At 36.5% G+C, this 20,819-nt stretch overlaps 2 protein-coding genes across 3 annotated transcripts in view; one reads left to right on the top strand and one right to left on the bottom strand.

Annotated features, from left to right (window-relative positions):
- coro7 (coronin 7) overlaps nucleotides 1-20,819 on the bottom strand; it is a 173,115-nt gene that overhangs the window by 25,470 nt on the left and 126,826 nt on the right. The window lies entirely within an intron of this gene.
- Nucleotides 12,961-20,819, top strand: part of vasnb (vasorin b) — a 28,813-nt gene continuing 20,954 nt past the window's right edge. For both annotated transcript variants that reach the window (XM_067381282.1, XM_067381283.1), the window contains exon 1: nucleotides 12,961-13,178. The gene's annotated coding sequence lies outside the window, so the exon portion shown is untranslated. The remainder of the gene's footprint in view (nucleotides 13,179-20,819) is intronic.

The raw sequence follows: 20,819 nt of genomic DNA, 5'->3' as shown, positions 1-20,819 counted from the left end.
GCATCTTTATGCTAATTTTGCGCATGTTATTCCATGTTCAAACATTTTTATTATAAAACAATCATTATTACAAGAAAAATAAGTGTATGTAATTCTGAAGAGAGAAATCTTGCATTAAAATGTAACAACTTTGTCCGCCTCATTCACAATGTTCCTCAACTACTTGACTGTATTTTTGCACGTAACCCCCACTTTCCACAATACAATCATTTTAATCATCATGTAGGCTAGTCTACATTATAAAAATGTCACATTACAGTTGTAAATTGGTTTGCGAATGACATTCCATGTTTACTTTAAGGCCTTTTAATAATATGAAAATGACTTTAAATCCCGATGATGTGTTCCTATCAGGGATAACATAACAAGGTTTATTTTGGATAGTAGGTTACAGTGTTACTGTATGCCCTAGTCTTATTGGTCTACTCTGCTCTGACTGGTCAGGTGACTCAGTCTGTTGTGATTGGCTGACCACTTACAGCGAGTGTCGGAAACTAAACAGTAGGGCTGTGTAAAAAATATTGATTTCTCGATTTTAATCGATTCTCATTTTTACAAACCGATATCGATTCTTTAATCCCAAGAATCGATTAGTCTAGTCTGTTTTCAGTTGATGAATGAGCAGAATATGTAGCGCCTCCCATCCAATGAATTGCAATAATCTTTGTGTTTTGTTACTTTTGATATGAGTCTCAGATTTCAAATGACGTCCATCTTATTATGATATTCAAAAAATAAATACCATTTTGGCTCTGTTAAATGTGGTGTGACAGATCACTTTAGCACCTCAGTTAAAGAAGCGGCAGCACGAACGCATGTGAACATCCTCTCCTCCACTTTAATACCAGTTACAGCACGAAATAAACATGAATCTGAAGGTATGTTAAAAGATACAGTACAACTTACTGAAATCTGTATCATGTCTGGTGTAATCGCTCAATCAGTGTTTCAACCTCGGAGAGACGTCACTAAAACAGCTTGTAAACAATGACACGTAACGTCACATTTACCTCAGAAAAACATATTCAGTGACCATAAACTCATTAGTCAGCTAGAAAAGTGAACTCTAGAGAGCAACATTCTGATAAATATAGCTATGCACTGTTACATATTCATTACAATTTTTAATGTTCTTCAATATTTAATGCATGTTTGAATAAATCAGTTATGACAGCCGCGATTTAAATGTTTATATTACAAAAAAAACGAATTGGAGTAGATATATGATTATGTTATTCTAAACTTTATTTATAATAAAAAACATCATTGAGTGTAATTTAAGTGTTTGTATATAAATAAGTTAATTTAACCTTCGATATTATTATAGTAGCACCAACTGACTCCCATGTGTAGTTTACAGCATTAGTTGAGAGATTTTTTTCCTCTAGAAAATTTGCCATGTACTAAAACTGAAATACTACATCCAAAATAATCAATATCACATTGAAATCGTAATCTAATCTAATTGAAAGCATGTGAATAATAATCGAATCGTGAAGATTGTGTCAATACCCAGCCCTACTAAACACCCATTACCATATCTGAATTTCAGCATCAGCACTCGATACACAGTGATACAAACAGTAACGATGGTGATATCAATTCAAGCCTGAGTATTCATCCTTCGAAAAATTGCAGCGAAGTGGATTTGCTTTCGCAGCACAGAAAACAGCATCTTCTCGACATGTCGACAACACGAACCAAACTCTTGCAGTTACAGTCTTAAAACTTAAAAACAGTCTCAGCTACAACTACAGTGTTTGAGGTTCAAAGTAGACATTGTTCACAGGGAGCCAATGAACACCATAACCTGGAGTTATGCAAATTTGTTACAAAGCAGTTCAGAATCAGTTTTTCCTTTTATCTGCAGTTTGATCTTTTCAGACCTTTTACATTTACAAACAGCTGCATTACACACTACATGAACGGTAATATGAAAAATAAGAAGCGTAACAGGGCACTTTAAGAAAGTGGTTAAATTGTACCTTCTCAAACAACATGTTCTTTTACTTTTTTAACACTGATACCATCTTCTGCTCCATTTGACTCATCTCAGCTCTATCTTCTGTTCTGCGAAACACTGATATGATGGTGGACACGTGTGACTGGATGCCACAGCTTCATCTTATCGCATTTTAAATCGTGCTAGTTGCAAAATTTCCTCTTCATGTATCTCCACATCTATCGCTCAGGGTTTTGTGCTCATATCTCCCACTCACTCTCTGCGGGTTCAGGGTACACATGCCTGGGCCTAATGGGACATGCGACAACACATGCAGAACACACACACTCTGTACATAGCGCACCTATATTTATGTTTACCACTCTATCATGCCAAAATAACCCACAAAAGAGTGCATGCCTGGGTAAATGTCATGTTTAATTTGACTTGAGAGAACACAAGGTTGTTGTACTTTCTTAAAGATTGGTCTAATTAGCCAATTTTTGTCTTTATTCCAGTTTTTTTGATCACTGGAAATTGTTTTGGATTTTTTTTTTGTCTGCAGAACCCAAAAGTACACAAGAGTAAAACCCACTGAACAGACTTTGTCTATTTTTCTCACAGCCTTGCTTTCATTTGTGACAAATTAAATATGACATCTACGCAGTTAAGGTTAACCGCGTATGTATCAGTAACATAAACAGGCAAACTAAAGAAGTACTGCGGTACACTCGAAAAATACATTTATGTATTAGAATTGCATGTTACAGTATTTGGATTACACAGTTTTAACAAGTACTGTAAAGTATTAAGGTCAAATCACAGTGATAAGAAAAAAATATAGTACAGATACAGTCACGTTGCTGAGTTTTTTTTTCTTTTTCTAAAGTGCGAGTGCATTCAAGCTGTGTGTTTTATTAGCATGTGCGTTCACAGAATAAGCTGCCATGTGGACCAGCATGTATGTTGATATTCAAGCGCCTATCTGTGCCCTTTCCCATCTACCCATCTCTTTTCCTATCCACACCTCCCTTCCCCTAAAGACAGCAAACCGTAAATCTGATACTCACCTATACAGAGAGACAAACTCAACCAAACAATATAATGCCCTAAAACTAGTCCTACAGACGCCTGCGGATCATCACACATGTGTTTGTGTGACCTGCAGGAAAAAAACAGGGCCTACTAGGTTCTATACTCATGCCTATTATATTTTCTATTGTGTTTTATTTCTCTTTTTCTGGTTATTTGTCTTGTTTTATGTGATTGTACTATTCTTATGATGCTGTTTCTCTTGTAAAGCACTTTGGTCAGTCTTGTGGCTGTTTTAAATGTGCTATATAAATAAAGTAAACTTGAAACTAACCACATAGCTATTTCCCTGGCAACCTCCCAGGACACCCTAGCAACCACATTGTTCCTTAGTAACCACATAGCAACACCATGGCAACCTCCCGAAAACCCTAGAAACTGAATTGCTCCTAAGCAACCACTGAGCAACACCCTGACAATCTCCTAGAACAAAAAAACAACAACAACAAAAAAAAAACATGTTAGCAACCACATAGCAACACCTTGGCAACCTCGCGGAACAACTTAGCAACCGTATAGCAATATGTTAATGCAATGTGAACAGCAAAACACCTTACCAACCACTTAGCATCACCCCGGCAACAATCCACAACACCCTAGAACCATGCAGATAACCATGCATATATTTGCATAGAAAAAAAAATATTCATGAATTTTTGCAATTGTGTTTGCCATCATACTTCACCTTTATATAATATATGAGTAGATTTTACTAGAGTACAAGTACCCATATACACTAAAAACTACCACACAAACACTAGTGTTCAACAATGACAGATTCAGCAATTTGTTGCAGCGTGTGCACATATATAACTTTTGGTCATTAGCTTCATTTGTTTGTTTTCTGGGTCTCTCTTGTATTCACGTTTAACAGGCACGGCTGGCATTATAAAACCACTGGCAAAAGCGCTGGAAATAAACAAATCACAGCTTGAGCAAATAAAATAAACAGAGTTTCTCTGTTACCCGCTGTTTCTTTGTCTTCTGAGCTGCAGCAATCTGCAACCTTTATCTGTCTCTCGTTCTCTTCTTCTGTCTCTATCTGTGTTGCAGTATCGTGTGTGTGTGTGTGTGTGTGTGTGTGTTTTATCTGGAAGAGTGCATGATAAGGTCACCATGTGTGCGGGTTGTGTGTCTGTGTGTGTTTATGAACATCATCTCAGCTGTCTGCCATGGAGGTCTGACAGACAAACACATACCACATGTCTTCCATCCCCCTGTCTCTGTCCTATACTTACATTCATGTCTTTTATTTTAAAAGCAGACAGAATGATGATCACAGTGCGCTAACCTGTCAAGTGTTGATCATACCTGGATGCACGCGTGAAGACATCGAGGCCCACATAGCGATCATTGCTGAGAGTTGCTGAGATCATACCTCAAACCACAAACATCAGGCCACTCATTCCACACATACCACACAACAGAGAGAGAAGCAGCAGCAGCTCCATCCAAACCCTACTGAGCTGCCTGCATACACTTTATTTTAAGGCATCATGGGTGCTCTCCCAACACCAATCCGTGGCAAATCTAAATGAAAATCTGTCATTCACAATAACGCTTGCTGGATGTCGTCAAGCGGCTGTATTGTTGTTTATACTGGGCATTTCTACAGCTAGATGGTTCAATGTGATTGGTGAGCTACACAACTGTCCATCGATTGTGAAAGTCTGATCACAAATGGAATGTTGAAAGTGAAAATAAAGGTGAATTCACACACGCACTGACAGACGCAGACCAACGTCGATAGTCACCAGATTACAGCACGTCACTTCTCAGACATACTCAATCCGATTCAGCATGTTCAACACTCTAAGAAATAAAGTTTTTTTATTGGCATCGATGGTTCCATAAAGAACCTTTGACATCCATGGAACCTTTCCACTGCAGGTTCTTTATATCAGAACAAGGTTATTTTAGAATTTTCAAAAAATGTTGTTCAAACTAAGAAAATAATGTTCTTTTAAAGAGCACCTATTATGCATATACCTATTATCCTTTTACATGGTGTTTGGACATAAATGTGTGCTGGCAGTGTATGAACACAACAACCCTACAATGATAAAAATCCACACACTGCTTTTTTTTAATCCCCATTGTGCCAAAGCAGTCTCAGTAGACATGCCGTATTGATTCTCTGAGCAGTGTGACGTCACTCTGCTCCGGCCCCGCCCACTGTTTTCTGTAAAGACAAGACATTAAAGGAACACTCCACTTTTTTTGAAAATAGGCTCATTTTCCAACTCCCCTAGAGTTAAACAGTTGAGTTTTACCGTTTTCGAATCCATTCAGCCGATCTCCGGTTCTGGCGGCACCACTTTTAGCATAGCTTAGCATAGTTCATTGAATCTGATTAGACCGTCAGCATCGCGCTTAAAAATGACCAAAGAGTTTTGTTATTTTTCCTTTTTAAAACTTGACTCTTCTGTAGTTACATCGTGTACTAAGACCGACGGAAAATTAAGAGTTGTGATTTTCTAGGCTGATATGGCTAGGAACTATACTCTCATTCAGGCGTAATAATCAAGGAACTTTTCTGCTGTTCCATGGCTGCAGCAGTGCAATGATATTACGCAGCGTCCGTGAGCCCCTGCTTGCACAGGGAACGTGCCTTGCAACCATGGAGACGTTTGTAAGAGACGGTGCGTAATATCATTGCACTGCAGAAAAGTTCCTTGATTATTACACTGGATCAGCCTAGAAAAATCGCAACTTTTCATTTTCTGTCGGTCTTAGTACACGATTTAACTACAGAAGAGTCAAGTTTTAAATAGGAAAAATATTGAAACTCTTTGGTCATTTTTAAGCGCGATGCTAACGGTCTAATCAGATTCAATGAACTATGCTAAGCTATGCTAAAAGTGGTACCGCCAGAACCGGAGATCGGCTGAATGGATTCGAAAACGGTAAAACTCAACTGTTTAACTCTAGGGGAGTTGGAAAATGAGCCTATTTTCAAAAAAAGTGGAGTGTTCCTTCAAAAACTCTGTTTATTTGCAAAGACCAGCACATTTATCCACTCAGAATAGACATTTTAACCATTCAGAAGCATCCAGTTTCATTGTAAAAGTTGTATCTTCTTCCCGAGTCTGTCCATCAGTATCCGACTCATTTTGGCTGCGTGAGATTCTCCAGTTTTGTTGTTGTTGAGCAACCAAAGCATGAGCTGTTAAAGCTCCGCCCTCTTCTGGAGCAGCAGCTCATTTACATTTAAAGGGACACACAAAAATGGCGTGTTTTTGCTCACACCCAAATAGTGGCAAATCTAACTAGCTATAATAAATGATCTGTGGGGTATTTTGAGCTGAAGCTTCACAGACACATTCTGGGGACACCAGACACTTATATTACATCTTGTGAAAAGGGGAATAATTGGGCCCCTTTAAGAACTGTTGACTGAGAGGTTCTTTGAGGAACCCAGAATGGTACAGTTGTAAAAAATCTTTTTTTGAAACCTTTATTTTTAAGAGTGAATCGGCGAAAACAAGCTCCGACAACAGACTCTGACGGGTTACACAGTAGGGGTGGTCGATATTACGGTAGATATGATTAACCAATAGAAATTCGTCAGCCGGTAGAGATTTTTTACTCTTCCGCGGTTACGCTCACATGATGCTGCTGTGTTGTGCAGTCATGAAAGCTTATCATCTGCATGCGATTTTAAACCATGGAAGCGAGTAAGCAACGAAAGACAGCTCTTTTCACTATACGCGCGCGCTGTTGGAAAGACGCACACACATGAAGCCGCTTCTCATAGAGTGTGTGAGTACTGAACTTAGTTCTTTCTTATGCCTAATTGGTCTTGAATGGTAAAATACACAAACTTATGAGTCGAAATGACAGTCCTTGCAAGTAAACAGTCATTTATGTCTTAAGTGAACACAAACACTATAGTTGAGAAAGAAAACACCTGAGTATATTGGATCCATGCAGTCCGTCTTAAAGTGACAGTATCCAAATAAACCTTCTGCCATCTGTGTCTTTAACATTATTCAAACAACAAAAGAGAGAGAGAGAGAGAAAAAAAAAAAAAAAATCGCTGCTCTTGACTGAATCACTTTTGTAACTTTAATACGAATAAATGTATATTTAATTTACAAAGTGAAGAATATGCTGTTTTTTATATACATTTTATTACTTTATACAATTTATGTAGTAGTTCAATATCATAAAACATAATATTGTGATGTATATCATTACATTATCGTGAAATAAAATTTCCGTCATATCGCCTGCCCCTATAGCACACCGTTCCGACAAATCCTCATGAAGTGTCTGTTGCAATCTGTCAGTGCGGTGTGAACTGGCCTTAAGATTTGAAATCAATTGAGTCGATTGTGCTTCACATTTCGGAGTCTGCACAATTCCATTCAGCAGTACATAAGGCAAATATCCCATAATTATCTGAGAACTTATATGTAAATAACATGTAGAGTTCTTGGGGGTCTCACTAAAGAGGTGCTCAATGCCGCCCCCTATATGTGCCAGCCAACATTCGCAATGAAAACTGATTGAAATGGTGGAGGAAAAAAAGAAGAGATTCCCAGCCTCTCCCATGGGAATCTCTCTTTTTTCTCTCTGGCAACATCACATAACTCTTCTAACTGTCAACACAGCATTTCCCACTCAAATTCCCTCCCGTTCTTTCACACTATTCCTATCCACACGGATAAAGGGGCTACTCTCTGTCAGACTAATTCATCCTATCAGGTCCAGTGTGAGATATAAATCTCAGAAACCAGTCAAGAACAAGTCCAGCTCATTTTTCACTCCAAAATCAGAAGAAAAAGATTAACTACATTTTGCAGAAAGCATATTTTAAGGCATTGTGACATTTGAATGAAAATTAAATAGATTTTCCCTTCCAATTTTCATTGTTGTAATGCAATAATGTAATGCTGATTTTAAACAAAACATGCTCAGGGCAAGAGAAAAAGATTTTTTTCACATTAGGATAAATGAGTATTTGAGGAGGAAATTGTCTTGCAGTAAAATGCCCTAAAGTATCTTTCATTTTCTTTATACATTTCAAATAATTTAAAGTTTGATTTATGGTGAAATGTGACCTTTTTTTTGTGAGATTAACCCATTTAGAAGCATAATCCTGAGTATTTGTGTCTCTGTACTGACTGTGGGAACCCTTTGTAGGTGACATCACATGACATTTGACTTGTCCCAGGCCAAAAGCGTCAGTGGGTTGATTCAGTGGGCTCCGGTTACGGGGTCAGTGTCTATCAGCAGTCTATCTGCCTCTGTTTAAACTACTTATTCTTTAACCATCAGCACTTTGCACGCTTTCCTAAAGCTCTCAATCTTTAAACATCTCTGTCAGAACTCTCTCTGTCAGATTTATCAGTGAATACGACATAGAAAGAACCTGCAACAATTGACCATGCCATTATATGAGCAGAGAAGACCAGGTGGAAATGTCATTATCAGTTCTATAAATACTGTCGTTTTGTCGTCTTCTCATGAGTGTGTGTGAGACAGGCCTCTGGCGTCTGGACATGAACACCTGGTTTTTACAGTACACCACTGTGGGCCAACCACATTTGCCACTGTAAAGTAAAGTCAGCCTATGGCTGTAAAAACCAAATGAATTTCTGCTGCTCATGGTAAGGGGTGTCTTCAGAAAACGCTTCAGAAACATCTCACCACTTCCAATCCTTTACTGCTGTGAGTCTGGAAAAGCAGGTGAGCAGAGACTGAAACAAAAATATCTGAAAATACTGAAGAACTAATTTAGATGATATACTAAGTTACTGAGAGCTTTGTTAAGGTACAGTAAGTATGTATGCAAAGCAAGAAAGGACAACATATGAGAGTAGTAATTTCATTAAGTAAGAATTTGAGCAAAGTATATATAAATAAAGCATGTAATCAAGTAAAAGTATGTAAATAAAAGAATGTAATACTACAATAAAAAATGCTGGGTTAAAATGCAATGTTCATTGTTTTATTATTATTCATTTAACTTATTAATAAATGTTCATTTATTAAACATATTAATACATGTTTATTTCCAACATACTTTGGGTTCATTTTAAGCAAGCAATACGGTAATTTTTAATAGTTGAGTTAAATAAAACTACCCATTTAACCCATTCACTGGGTTAAAATTGCTGGTTTTGTCCATTTTTAACTCAACTTGGGTTGTTTTTAAGCATTTTTTAGAGTGTACATTTAGACAAAACAAAGAAGAATAAGACATTAATTAATAAATTAAACAATTAATTATTAAGTAAAACAATTGTTACATATAAAAAATTAGGATAAACAAATTGATTTTTAAGAAAAGGAAAGAAAAGAAATGCTATCAAATTTTTTTCATGTGGTTATGCATATGTTTCATTTTTATTTTTGTATGAAAATTCTTTATATATATATATATATATATATATATATATTTTTTTTTTTTTATTATTATTATTTTTTTATTTGCATACAATATATTAGAAATGAAAATAAAAATGCAAAACAACATGAAGCAAATCCGATAGCAATCAGGCTTTTGTTTTTCTTCCCATAAATTTCTATTGTTTTTTTATTTATTTAACATATGTAACATTTGTTTTACTTAATTAATTGTTTAATACTTTTTGATTAATCATTTTGTCTTATTCTAATTTGTTTTGTCTAAATATAGTTGTTAATTGTACTTTTACTTTTATTTACGTACTTTGTGTGTGTGTGTATATATATATATATACACATATATATATATATATATATATATATATATATATATATATATATATATATATATATATACATATATATATATACACACACACATACTGTACATAAGAAAAATATAAGAAATAAGAAATAAAAAGGAGGAATTTTTAATTTTAAAAGAAAGGAAAAATTAAGAGTTTTTTTTTTGCATTTGTTGTCTTATTTGTATTTTTTATATGCAATTTATTTGACAATACAAATGTTTGACATGGCATGCCAAAAAATATTTGTCATGTCTATAATGCACACTATAATTGAAACCGAGACAGTCGGAAAAGAGTCAGTACAAAAGAGAAGAATGACGTTTGGTGAAGAACTGGTGGAGGAAGAGAAGTGTTTATTTTTGCCAGACACCAATGACTGACGAGTGTTTGGATGTGACACACACACACACACACACACACTCACACCCACACACACACACACACACTCACACCCACACACACACACACACACACACACACACACTTCTGATAAACACATGAAGTGTTTTCTGTCCCACTGACACCTGTCACATCCTGAATCCTTCAATACCATCAACAGCCCGTCCATCCAGTCTAAACTTCCTCTGATCTTCTGAGATTTACAGCACCTAAAAACCAAACTAGCGAGTGCAGAGCGCTTTCATCTGAACGCTCGAGACCTAAACATGCCTTAAACAGGATGGCAGGTCCATCATCAACGACATCGGATGGATATGTTCTACTAAACGCACAGTATAAACTCTACATATACTACTGTCAAAAAATAGTCCACAGCCAGTATGCAATGATAAACATTTCAAAAAGTAGTATGCTATTGCCATCACAGTGTTTAATTCAAAGACTGACAATTTGAAATAGTATAAGCAGTATGCTACTCCAAACAGCCAGAGAGGGACGCTCTGTTCTCCTGAAGAAGTGCATGAGAAGGATTTATTTTGTGTGAACACACACAGTTTAGCTGCGGCATCATCTGCGCATCAGATCTGAGCTAAACACGCATGAAATCGTTTATCTGTTCCTGCCGTTCAATGTAATGCGTTACAGATGCGCTGTGTGCGTGTGCGCTTCATGTGTAAATACATTACAGAAAGGTACTGTGCGGCTGAAGTTGACATGTGCAGTGTGACATACTAAACTTCATCTAAATCTGGGCATATTTTATCATTATGAATGCCATGTTCAAATAAATGAGACCACATGGAATAGCTGCACTTCAAAAAGTACAGGGAAAAAGAACGGCCTCGGCACTAAAACACAGGTCTCAATTCAGTTACTGTTACTATTGTAAACTGTTTGCAAACACACCGCAGCTGGCGGTTTATAGTTCAGTTACTGGACCATCAAGAGGATGAGAATCATGTCATGAGAGCAGCTTTCTGTGGTTTTGTCTTCATAACACACGATGCACTAACTGTAATTGAGATCGCAGAACTTCAATAGGCTTATTTAAGTACATGTACAAATATCACAGACAGAATTGTTGATTCTGTTAAGAGCCAGACACTACTACTGAAGTAAATAAATAAATAGGCTTTCCAAAATATATTTCTTTGTTAGCCTGTATGTTCTTTTTGTTTCTTTTTTAAACAAAACACTATTTTTTAGATATATTTGTGGTCATTTTTAATATAGTTTTCGTGATAGTCTATTTGATTGAATAGTATAGTATTTACTAAAGTAAATTATAGTATACTGTAAATATATATGTATATTAATAATAATAAAAAACAAAGATATGACATCCAAAGTATGTAAGGTAGTACAACTAGATCTCTTTTATTGAATCCACAAGGTTTTAACTATATTTTGCTACATATAAAGGTATTTTAAAGATTTTGAAGTGTCAAAAGGTCATTCGGTTTAACCGTCCAAAAGCCAATACATTTCATTTGAGATTAAAATATGTTAAAATGTAATAAATGTATATATTTTTGATTCTGGCATGATTTTATAACATCATATATCAACATAGTGCAAAATGGTATTAAAATTATGTGTAGAAGTCGTTGCTTTGTAATGAGAAAGAAATTATTTTTTCTTATTTCATTGATTCATCCGGAGTAACCAATATAAAGGGACCATTATGGATCAAGTCATGTGGTCAATATCATGTGACAGGATGTGACATCATTCAAACAACTGCAAAGGACCACATGGTCGTGAAGCAAAGTAACTAACTCTCTCTTAACTCTTTGAAAAAATTCATGTTTTCACTTGCTTATGTCCGCGAAACATCAGGTCATTCGGTGCAACTGCTATAAAACATGAAAAATGCTGTAATATTTTAAAAACTTGTATTAAATATACAATGTTTGATTGTTCGTTAGCTAGATATCAGCATGTTAGCATTGTTTGAAAATATCGTCATTCGGTATAACCAAAAATTCAGTAAAACCAAAATTTTGGTTAAACCGAATGACTTTTTGGTGACAAATTTTGTTTATATTGTAAAAAAAAAAATACAAAAACAGTGTTAAATGATTATAAAAACCACATAATTTCATTGTTAACACTTAATAAAACTTCAAAATTAATTAAATCTTTTTTTTACACTTTTAAAAAAACCTTATTCGTCATTGACCCATATTAGCCTATAGTATTTACAACACTTTGTTAATGAATGCTTCAGCATACTGTAGTATTAACTATAGTGAACTAATAAACTATAATAAATACTGTAGTATTCTTTAGTTTTTCAACAGTAAACTGTAGTGTATTGTAGTATATAATACCCTATAGTTGTACAGTATTGGGTAAAGTAATTTGTTTATAGGCCTATTATTATAGTTATGTTACCACAACAACTACAGAATTACCACAACAAATTAATTCAAGTACTTTACTATAGTATGGTTCAAAAACACTATAGTATTTACTCTTTTTTCATGTTTGAAAATCCTGTTAAAAGGTGTACATGCTAAAAATGTATATGTAGCTAGTATACGCTAAAAGCTTTTAAAAATATTACTGTCACACACCAAACACTACAGTGTTGTAAATAAAGCGTATATGCAAAAGCACAAATGTCAGCGCGTGTCTACACATACCGGTCCGGCGAGTTGAAATGCAAAAAAACACCGGGAGCGAGTCCTTAAGCATCGCCTCATTTGATGCGCTCGTGCTCTCCAGTGAGTAAACACTAGACACGCGCGCTCCCGCCGCTCCTCCCAGAGTGAAGTTAAAGCGCGAGTCGAGCTCAGTTCACCGGAGTTTCACCACAGACATTTGGACGGGAGCGTGCGCCTTTACCCGGACGAGCTTTCCAAACGGACTCTCTATCAAACCCATGACATATCAACTCCACTCGCGTATATGAGACGTATTTTATGTCGTTTGAAAAGAAACGCGAGGTATTGGATAAATAAACGCCGGACTGACGGAACGCGCTTTACCGCCAATGCGCCGCTGATGCGCTCGAGCTGGTGAGTGAAACTCAAGTTTAAAAAGTGAAAAAGGCTAGAAAATTAACACACGTGTTGCGTTTCTAACACATTTAGATGTAGATTTGGCAGTTTTGTCGTGTATTATTGTGAGAATACCCACTTTAAAGATCTCAAACTCATGCTTAAGTGTAAGAGCTACCCATATAGCTGATCTTTATATTATACATTTATTCATTTAGCAGACAACTGAGCAATATTACGTTTTATATGCAAGCAGTTACAGTATCTCTAAGAGAAATCTTAGATATGTTGCAATAAAGTTTCTGAAACTTTTGGTCGTCCATTCATGGTTTTCAAAAACATTGCATTGCTTCAGAGCGTTTCAAAAGGTTTGATGCTGGTGCACTTGAGTGCATGTGCATGCGAACAACAATCCAGATCAAAGCTGTGCACGTCTGTATTTAAGCACTCTTAAAGCTTTTTCAGTGGTTCTTACAGGGTTGTATAGAGTTTTTAAGTAGGTATCTTCAGGTCAGGTCTTTGGTTTCTGTGTTCTTTAAAGCACCAAATCCTAAAGATGGTGTTCTAAGAACTAAAGAAAAGCTCTCTTTAGAACTTAAAAAGGTTCTTCTATGGAATCAGGCTTTAAAAAAAACCTTGTTTAGTTCAAATTAGAACCTTTATTTTAAAGACCGTATATGACTTGTATACACATACACATTTTTAGATGCTGTATAATCATTGTGGAATAAATGAAAAGCTCCGAACAACCAATGCAAACACTGGTAACTTCAAGTGCTTGACCGCAGCTGGACAAAAGTATTGCGTCTGGACCGCGCCGACTTCTATTTTTCTCAGAGAAAGCATATTTCGGTGCATTTTGCATTTTTTTTTAGGAGCTTGTCCCACATCAAACTCCGGCAGTCTAAGTTCAGCAAACAAATATCCACAAACAGGTTTAATTTTGTCCACTCAGCAGGAGTTCAAAGGTACTGCTGCGGCTCAGACACAAATCTGTTTAGTCACACAGGCGTAAAGGAGATTAAATGCTATTATTTCTGGTTTTACCGACTTTATTTCATGTTTGTAATTCTTGCGCGGTGCAGTGTCGATGATTAGTCCAAGAGAGGGAGGAAGCTATCAACTATCTTGTCTGGGTCATAAAAATGTCATATAATAAACTGTGATAAAAAACTAATACAATACAGAGCTGAGGGCAGAAACAGGGAAAGCTTGACAGATGCACTTCTAAGCACAAGTCACAAGTAGTAGATATAAATAAAAAGAAAGACAAACAAAACATGCATAAATCTTTCAATTATGTTAAACATATTCAGATGTTAATGGGTTTCTTCTGCATACTTCCTGAAGAATAATGTTAGACAGACCTTTAAACACTTTTTCTGAACAAAAAGTGTCCAAATCTTGACATATTACCATCACAAAAACATTTGCACGACCAAAAGTCAGCGATCAATCCATGTCGAGAATGAAGGAAATTTGAAACACATGTCTGTTACGATTCTGTATATTTATCTCTGCCAGTGTAATTGCAGATTTCAGCACCAGTTTACGATAGCAAAGCTGATATGGAAAGCAGGCGCCTCGTGAGCAGTGTCATTCAAACATGTGTTCGTTTAGTGTTTAATTGCATTTAATTAAGTTTAGAGGCAAGCCCAACACTATACTCAGAAGCAATAAAAACCCTTTAAAACGCAACACTCAATGAAGTTTGTCATAGAGGAGCATTTGTTTGAGCACAAGGCTGGACTCTGACACAAAATTTGAGGTTTTGTGTTGAGAGGAATTGAGGACATTGAATATATAAATATATTTTAATAAATATATGAAACCGGATAATAAGTATCAGACTCTATGGATGGATGTGCGTGCAGTTCAGGGTTTCATACTTTCTAGTGGCTTCCTAAATTCCTTGGCACTTGTAAATGTCAAAGAGAGAAGCCCAGAGAGGAGTTTGTGTAGACGTTGAGAAGACAAAACAGAAGGTGAGAGAACATGGTGCACAGGATATGAGAAAGGATGAAACTTGAGGGAAAAGCAAATATTCCTGTCTGAGAGACTTAATCAAGGAGCTGTGAGCGGAGTAAAACTTTAAACTTGACAGTCATATCATTTTACAAGTTTATTCTTCACTGGCTTATGGTATCATGCAAATAAATGGGGTACATTTTTAAAAAAAAAGGTTCAAAATGTTGCAACAATGCCATTAAAGAGCCATTTTTGGTTCCTCAAAAGGATCTTTCATGGAAAAGTTCTTAAAAGAACCCCTTTCTTCTTAGTGTGAAGAACTTTTGGACATTAGAAAGGTTCCATTGGTATTTAAGGTTCTTCATGGTACCATCAGTGTCAATATAAAGAACATTCTGGAAATGAAATGAAAATTCTGTCATCATTTGCAAAACCCAAACTATACTTCTTAAAAATAAAAGTTTCTTTAACTTTAAATTAACATTCAATGATGTAATAATGTAAAATAACCTCCTGTTTTGATATAATCTGATATGCTGCTAGAATGTGAGTCTGAGGTCATGTATGTGGCAAATCAAGCTCCTCGTGCCAGCTTTCCTCACAGTGTCAAAATAACATCCCTATGGTATTTCCCTACCGTTCTGTCTAAATAACATCACTCTCAGCGAAGAACAGAACCACTGCTACACACACACACACACACACACAAACACGACTCTGCCAAGGAAAACAGAGACATCTAAAAGCTATCTTGAAGACCCCTTCCTTGTGTCTCTGAATTTCTTAACCGTGGCATGACACTATATCTGTCTCTCCATATAAAGGCTCCTCATATTTACTATTACTACTGTTCCCACTTAAACAAAACCCTAACACTAAGCACTAAATTTCAGTATGTAACTTGTCTACTATTGTGCTACTGACATTAATGATTCCTCAAATCATGCAGCTACTGTTGAGAAGAAGTGTGCTGCTTACTTTACTAAGTAATCAGGTTTAATAGGGGCCATATCTAGGGATCAGAATTTCATATGGACTGTTTTTTGGACTAGCTAGTAACCACCTAGCAGCTACCCTGACAACACCCTAGCAACTGCTTGGCAACAACCCACAAGACCTTAGCAACAGCAGCAAACTTTGCATGCATAATTTTAATAAAATGTAAAAATCTAGTTCAAGCTCTTGTTTAATTTGTCCTGCTGGGTATAGCGCTGAGACAAAATACTTGAAATATGACATATTCATAAATATTCTAAAATAATAGGTTCTAAAATATTCTAAAAGATTGTACAAAAAGGCTCTAAAAGACTATACTAAAAAGATTCTAAAATATTTTAAAGTAAAAGTTTTTTTAGAGTATCTAAACGATTCTACAAAAATTCTACAATAAAAATGACAAAAAATCAATAAAATAATCTAAAAGTTACAGATTCTAAAATGTTCTACAACAAAAGACTAACAAATTCTACAATAAAAGATTTCAAAAGATTCTACAATAAAAGAATACTAAACAGAGACTAAAAGATTCTACAGTAAGTTTCTTAAAGATTGTACATTAAAAGATTTTAAAAGATTCCACAAAAAGATTCTAAATTAAAGACTCTACTAAAAGGTTTCTAAAAGATTTTAAAAGATTCTATAAACATATTCTAAAAGATTCTACAAAAATATTCTAAAAGATTCTACACCAAACAACTAAAACATTCTACAATAAAACATTCTAAAAGATTGCATATTAAAAGATTTTACAGCAAAAGATGCTAAAGATTCTACAACAAAATAGATACAATAAAATTAAAATAACTGAAAAACACAAAAACCCATTTATTTAGTATTCATTCATCCTTGAGCTGAAATGACACACTGTCAGGGCAAAATTGTAAAGGTGTTTCCATGCTCTTGTTCCCACATGATTGGATTTGTGCTGTCCTGCTGATTTTGGTTCCCTTTCACACCAATTAGCAGCCCGTTTTCTGCTTGCCTGTCCTTCACAATGCAGGATTAAGAGGTTAAAAGTCAGGCTGGAGGTGAAGACAGGGGAGGGGGTGAAGGGGCGTAAAGAGGACTGAGAGACGGGGTTAGTCAAACAGCGTGCGGCTTCACGGAGTCGACAGGGCAGAAAAAGCAACAGAGAAAGAATGCCAGGGAAAACAGCAAAAGCCCATCAGAAAGCATCAGGACAAACCTCAATTCTAATTGCATGCATGCAACATGGCATGTGTGTGTGGTTGACAGGAGCGTTCGGGATCTTCTAGGTGGATTTAGCGCTCTTAAATCAGACCTCAGGCTTCAAAGCCATGCTGACCAAGCAGTGTGTGTGTGCAACCCAAGTCACCCGTCGTCACTGCCAAACCAAACTGAAGAAGACCTTGATGGATAAAGCCAAATGATGCGTTCTAAAGAGCCACATCAAACCTCGCTATAAGTACACACACATGCAGTAGTCTCTCAGCTGTAGCTCAAACCCCAAATAACTTAAACACAGCCGTTTGTCAAATGCTCCCTATATTTTCCTATATAGCTCTTTCTAGAGCTGATTTGGTCCACTACGAATATGGCAAAAATCAGAAAAATGCCGGTTTGTCCACCAAACTATTTCCCCTCAGGAGGCGAAGGGTGGGGGGAGCACATCCGCGCGAGCCGCCGCAAATTGCCGCATTTTCGCCAGGCAGTAAAAAAAGAAAATGACTTTAATCTAAGGCTGTAATTACCTCCTGACTGAACTGTAATTAGGAAATGAGCCTTGAACCGAAGACGCAGAGCAGCAGTTCCAGCGACCGCGACCCTGAACTCTACGCCAGGTCAAATACTCCACCGGCCGCTATTAATGGCTAATGCGAATTCAAACACAGCACCCCGATGAACATTAACTTATTTGACTTCACCCAGAAACTGATAAGTGCAGAATAAGTGTTAGTTTAAGATTCTTAATGTTCTTGTTTAAATGTTTAGATTCGGCCGGTCTTGTAGAAGATGTGTGTGGGTCGCTGTTTGTTTGAGCCTGAGGGTGAAGATGTGGAATGTGTCGGTGAACTGTGCTTGCAGGGTTTGCACAAACACAAACCCAGTACTGTGGATTTATCCTGCTATAGTACAAGCACACGTCCCCCGCGGACCCCCGCCGTATCTCTGAAGTGTGTCTCGTCATGTGGCGTTTCCTCTGCAGCTATTTCAGTAGAGGTTAACAGCACTCGTATCTGCTTTCAGCCTACATGGGTGACATGGTCACTGTGTATCTGTGTGTGTTTGCAAAATAGTTTGCATAACCAAGATTATGAGAGTTTCAAAAACTCCTTTTGTGCAGCTGTATAGACATAACACTAATCTGATACCACCCACCACTGTGTGTTTCTTTCAGTCTAATGTGGAATCTAAGCATAAGCTGTTGACAACTGTAATTTGGCCATTTTATCAGCAGATGACTTCAGGCCACAACAGAACCACCCAAAACTCAGAACGACTGCTTCTAAATACAAACTACTGCGAGTCTCTAGCCCTGTTTACACCTGGTATTAAAGGGGACCTATAATGCCCCTTTTACAAGATGTAATATAAGTCTCTGGTGTCTCCAGAATGTGTCTGTGAAGTTTCAGCTCAAAATACCCCACAGATCATTTATTATAGCTTGTCAAATTTGCCCCTATTTGGGTGTGAGCAAAAACCCACCGTTTTTGTGTGTGTCCCTTTAAATGCAAATGACCTGCTGCTCCCGGTCCCCTTTCCAGAAAAGGGCGGAGCTTTAACAGCTTGTGTTTCGGTTTCTCAACAACAACAAAACTGGAGAATCTCACGCAGAGAAAATGAGGATTGTCAGTAGCGGTGTTCAGACATTGTTGAAACCGGAGTCGACACTGATGGAGAGACTCAGGAAGAAGTTACAACTTTTAGAATTAATTTGGATGTTTCTGAACGGTTAGTGGATAAATTTATGTAGTTGTTGTGGAGTTGATTCAACTCATTGACTAGCATGTGCCGTCATGTTAATCTTTTGTGCAAATCCAGCGTTGAATTGACCCTCGTTTGTGAAGCAGTCCGGCATAAAATGGTAACAGCACTCTACTACAACAACTCTTCCTCTTCTCTAAAGCAGCCCAAAATGGCCTCACCCCCTTTGTTGTATGTTCCTGGGGGTGGGGTTTATGTACATTTTGGGGTTTGTGATGTCACCAACCCAGGAAGAAGCTCATTGTAGTCCCTACAAGCTGTTTGTTGTAGTCCTTAAAAAGTGATTTCTGTGAACTTCGTAACTTTGCAGATGTTGTTTATGCTCAAAGAGCAACATTTACACACTAACTAAAGTTAAAAAAGTAAAATCACAATCAAGGACCCCTTTAAGATGTGTTTTTGCTGATCCGGCAGCGCTAAATATAGGTGTAAACGGGGTCCACTTCCAGAGGTAGTCGAAAACGTGTTTGACTGTATTGCTTTCATAGTGTAGACGCTCATGTGGTCAAATGGTTCGAACAGCCACAGAAGACCCCCTACTCTCCGCCTACTGACCTAATGTAAACGGGAATGTGTCTCCCTCATCTACCTGTGATCCAATCAATTTTAATACCAGATGTAAACGAGGCCTCTGACAGAAACTGCTGAGCATTTAGTGAGAAACATAGATAGAAACACATGACCTAGTTAAAGCGCTGAAGAGCGAGTGTGCCTGACGCGTGTAGCTCAGCGCCTCAGAGGTGTATTTTGGTGTTGAGTCAGAAACACTTTGAGCAAATATCCAGTTTCAGGTGTTGCAGAAGTGTGGAGGCACGTCAACGAGTCATATTTAATACTCGAGGTGTTGCCGACTTAATCATTGAAAAAGAAAATTTGTTTGTGCGTTACTAATCTTCAAAAACATTCCTACTTAACAAAATACCACAGTGAATCACCGCTCTTAAATAGCCTCTTTTGAGCTGTAACATTCAGAATGACACTTCACACTCAAATTGTCATTATCATTATCACACACGGAAGAAAATTTGGTGTAGAAACAATTTTCATTCAGAATTAACAAGTAAATGTCATAAAAAGAATTGGCAAGCAACACACTGAATAAAAATTGAATTTGAGTAAATTGAGAAATGTATACTATCATGATATATGAATATTTTACTATTTAAATAATAATATATTATTGTTTTTATATCATGGTAGCCAGAATGTCATTTCTTTCTTTTTTATTTAGGAGTGAAATATGACCCTGACAGGTTTTGTGAGATTTATGCTTACATGGTATTCCAAGATAGAATGATGAGAATAACATGCAAATAATTACTTAGAAGATGAAATCACATGGAGAGAGGAGAGTAATGATTATCTGATCAAACCACATCCAAAACACACGCACTCACACACACAACCTGTATATAATACACACACAATAATTTTCACCCTTTTTTATATATACAATTTTTAAACATTTAACAAGTTTTTAAGTCTTTTATGCTCAACAAGAATGCATTTATTATACATTTCAAGCAAAAATATGAGATATTCCAATGTCAAAGCTGAATTTTCATGTGTCACATGATCCTCCAGAAATGATCAAGAAACATTTTTGATTATTATCAGTGTTGAAATCAGTTGTGATGCTTAATATCTTTGTGGAAACCATGATACATTTTCCCCCCACTTTCTTTGATGAACAAAGTTCAAAAGAACAGTATGTATTTGAAATAGAAATCTTTTGTAACATTATAA

The sequence above is a fragment of the Chanodichthys erythropterus genome, chromosome 3 (assembly GCF_024489055.1).
Source record: "Chanodichthys erythropterus isolate Z2021 chromosome 3, ASM2448905v1, whole genome shotgun sequence".
NCBI classification, from domain to species: domain Eukaryota; kingdom Metazoa; phylum Chordata; class Actinopteri; order Cypriniformes; family Xenocyprididae; genus Chanodichthys; species Chanodichthys erythropterus.
The sequence above is the reverse complement of the archived record's forward strand: the minus strand, read 5'-3'. Positions and strand labels throughout refer to the sequence as shown.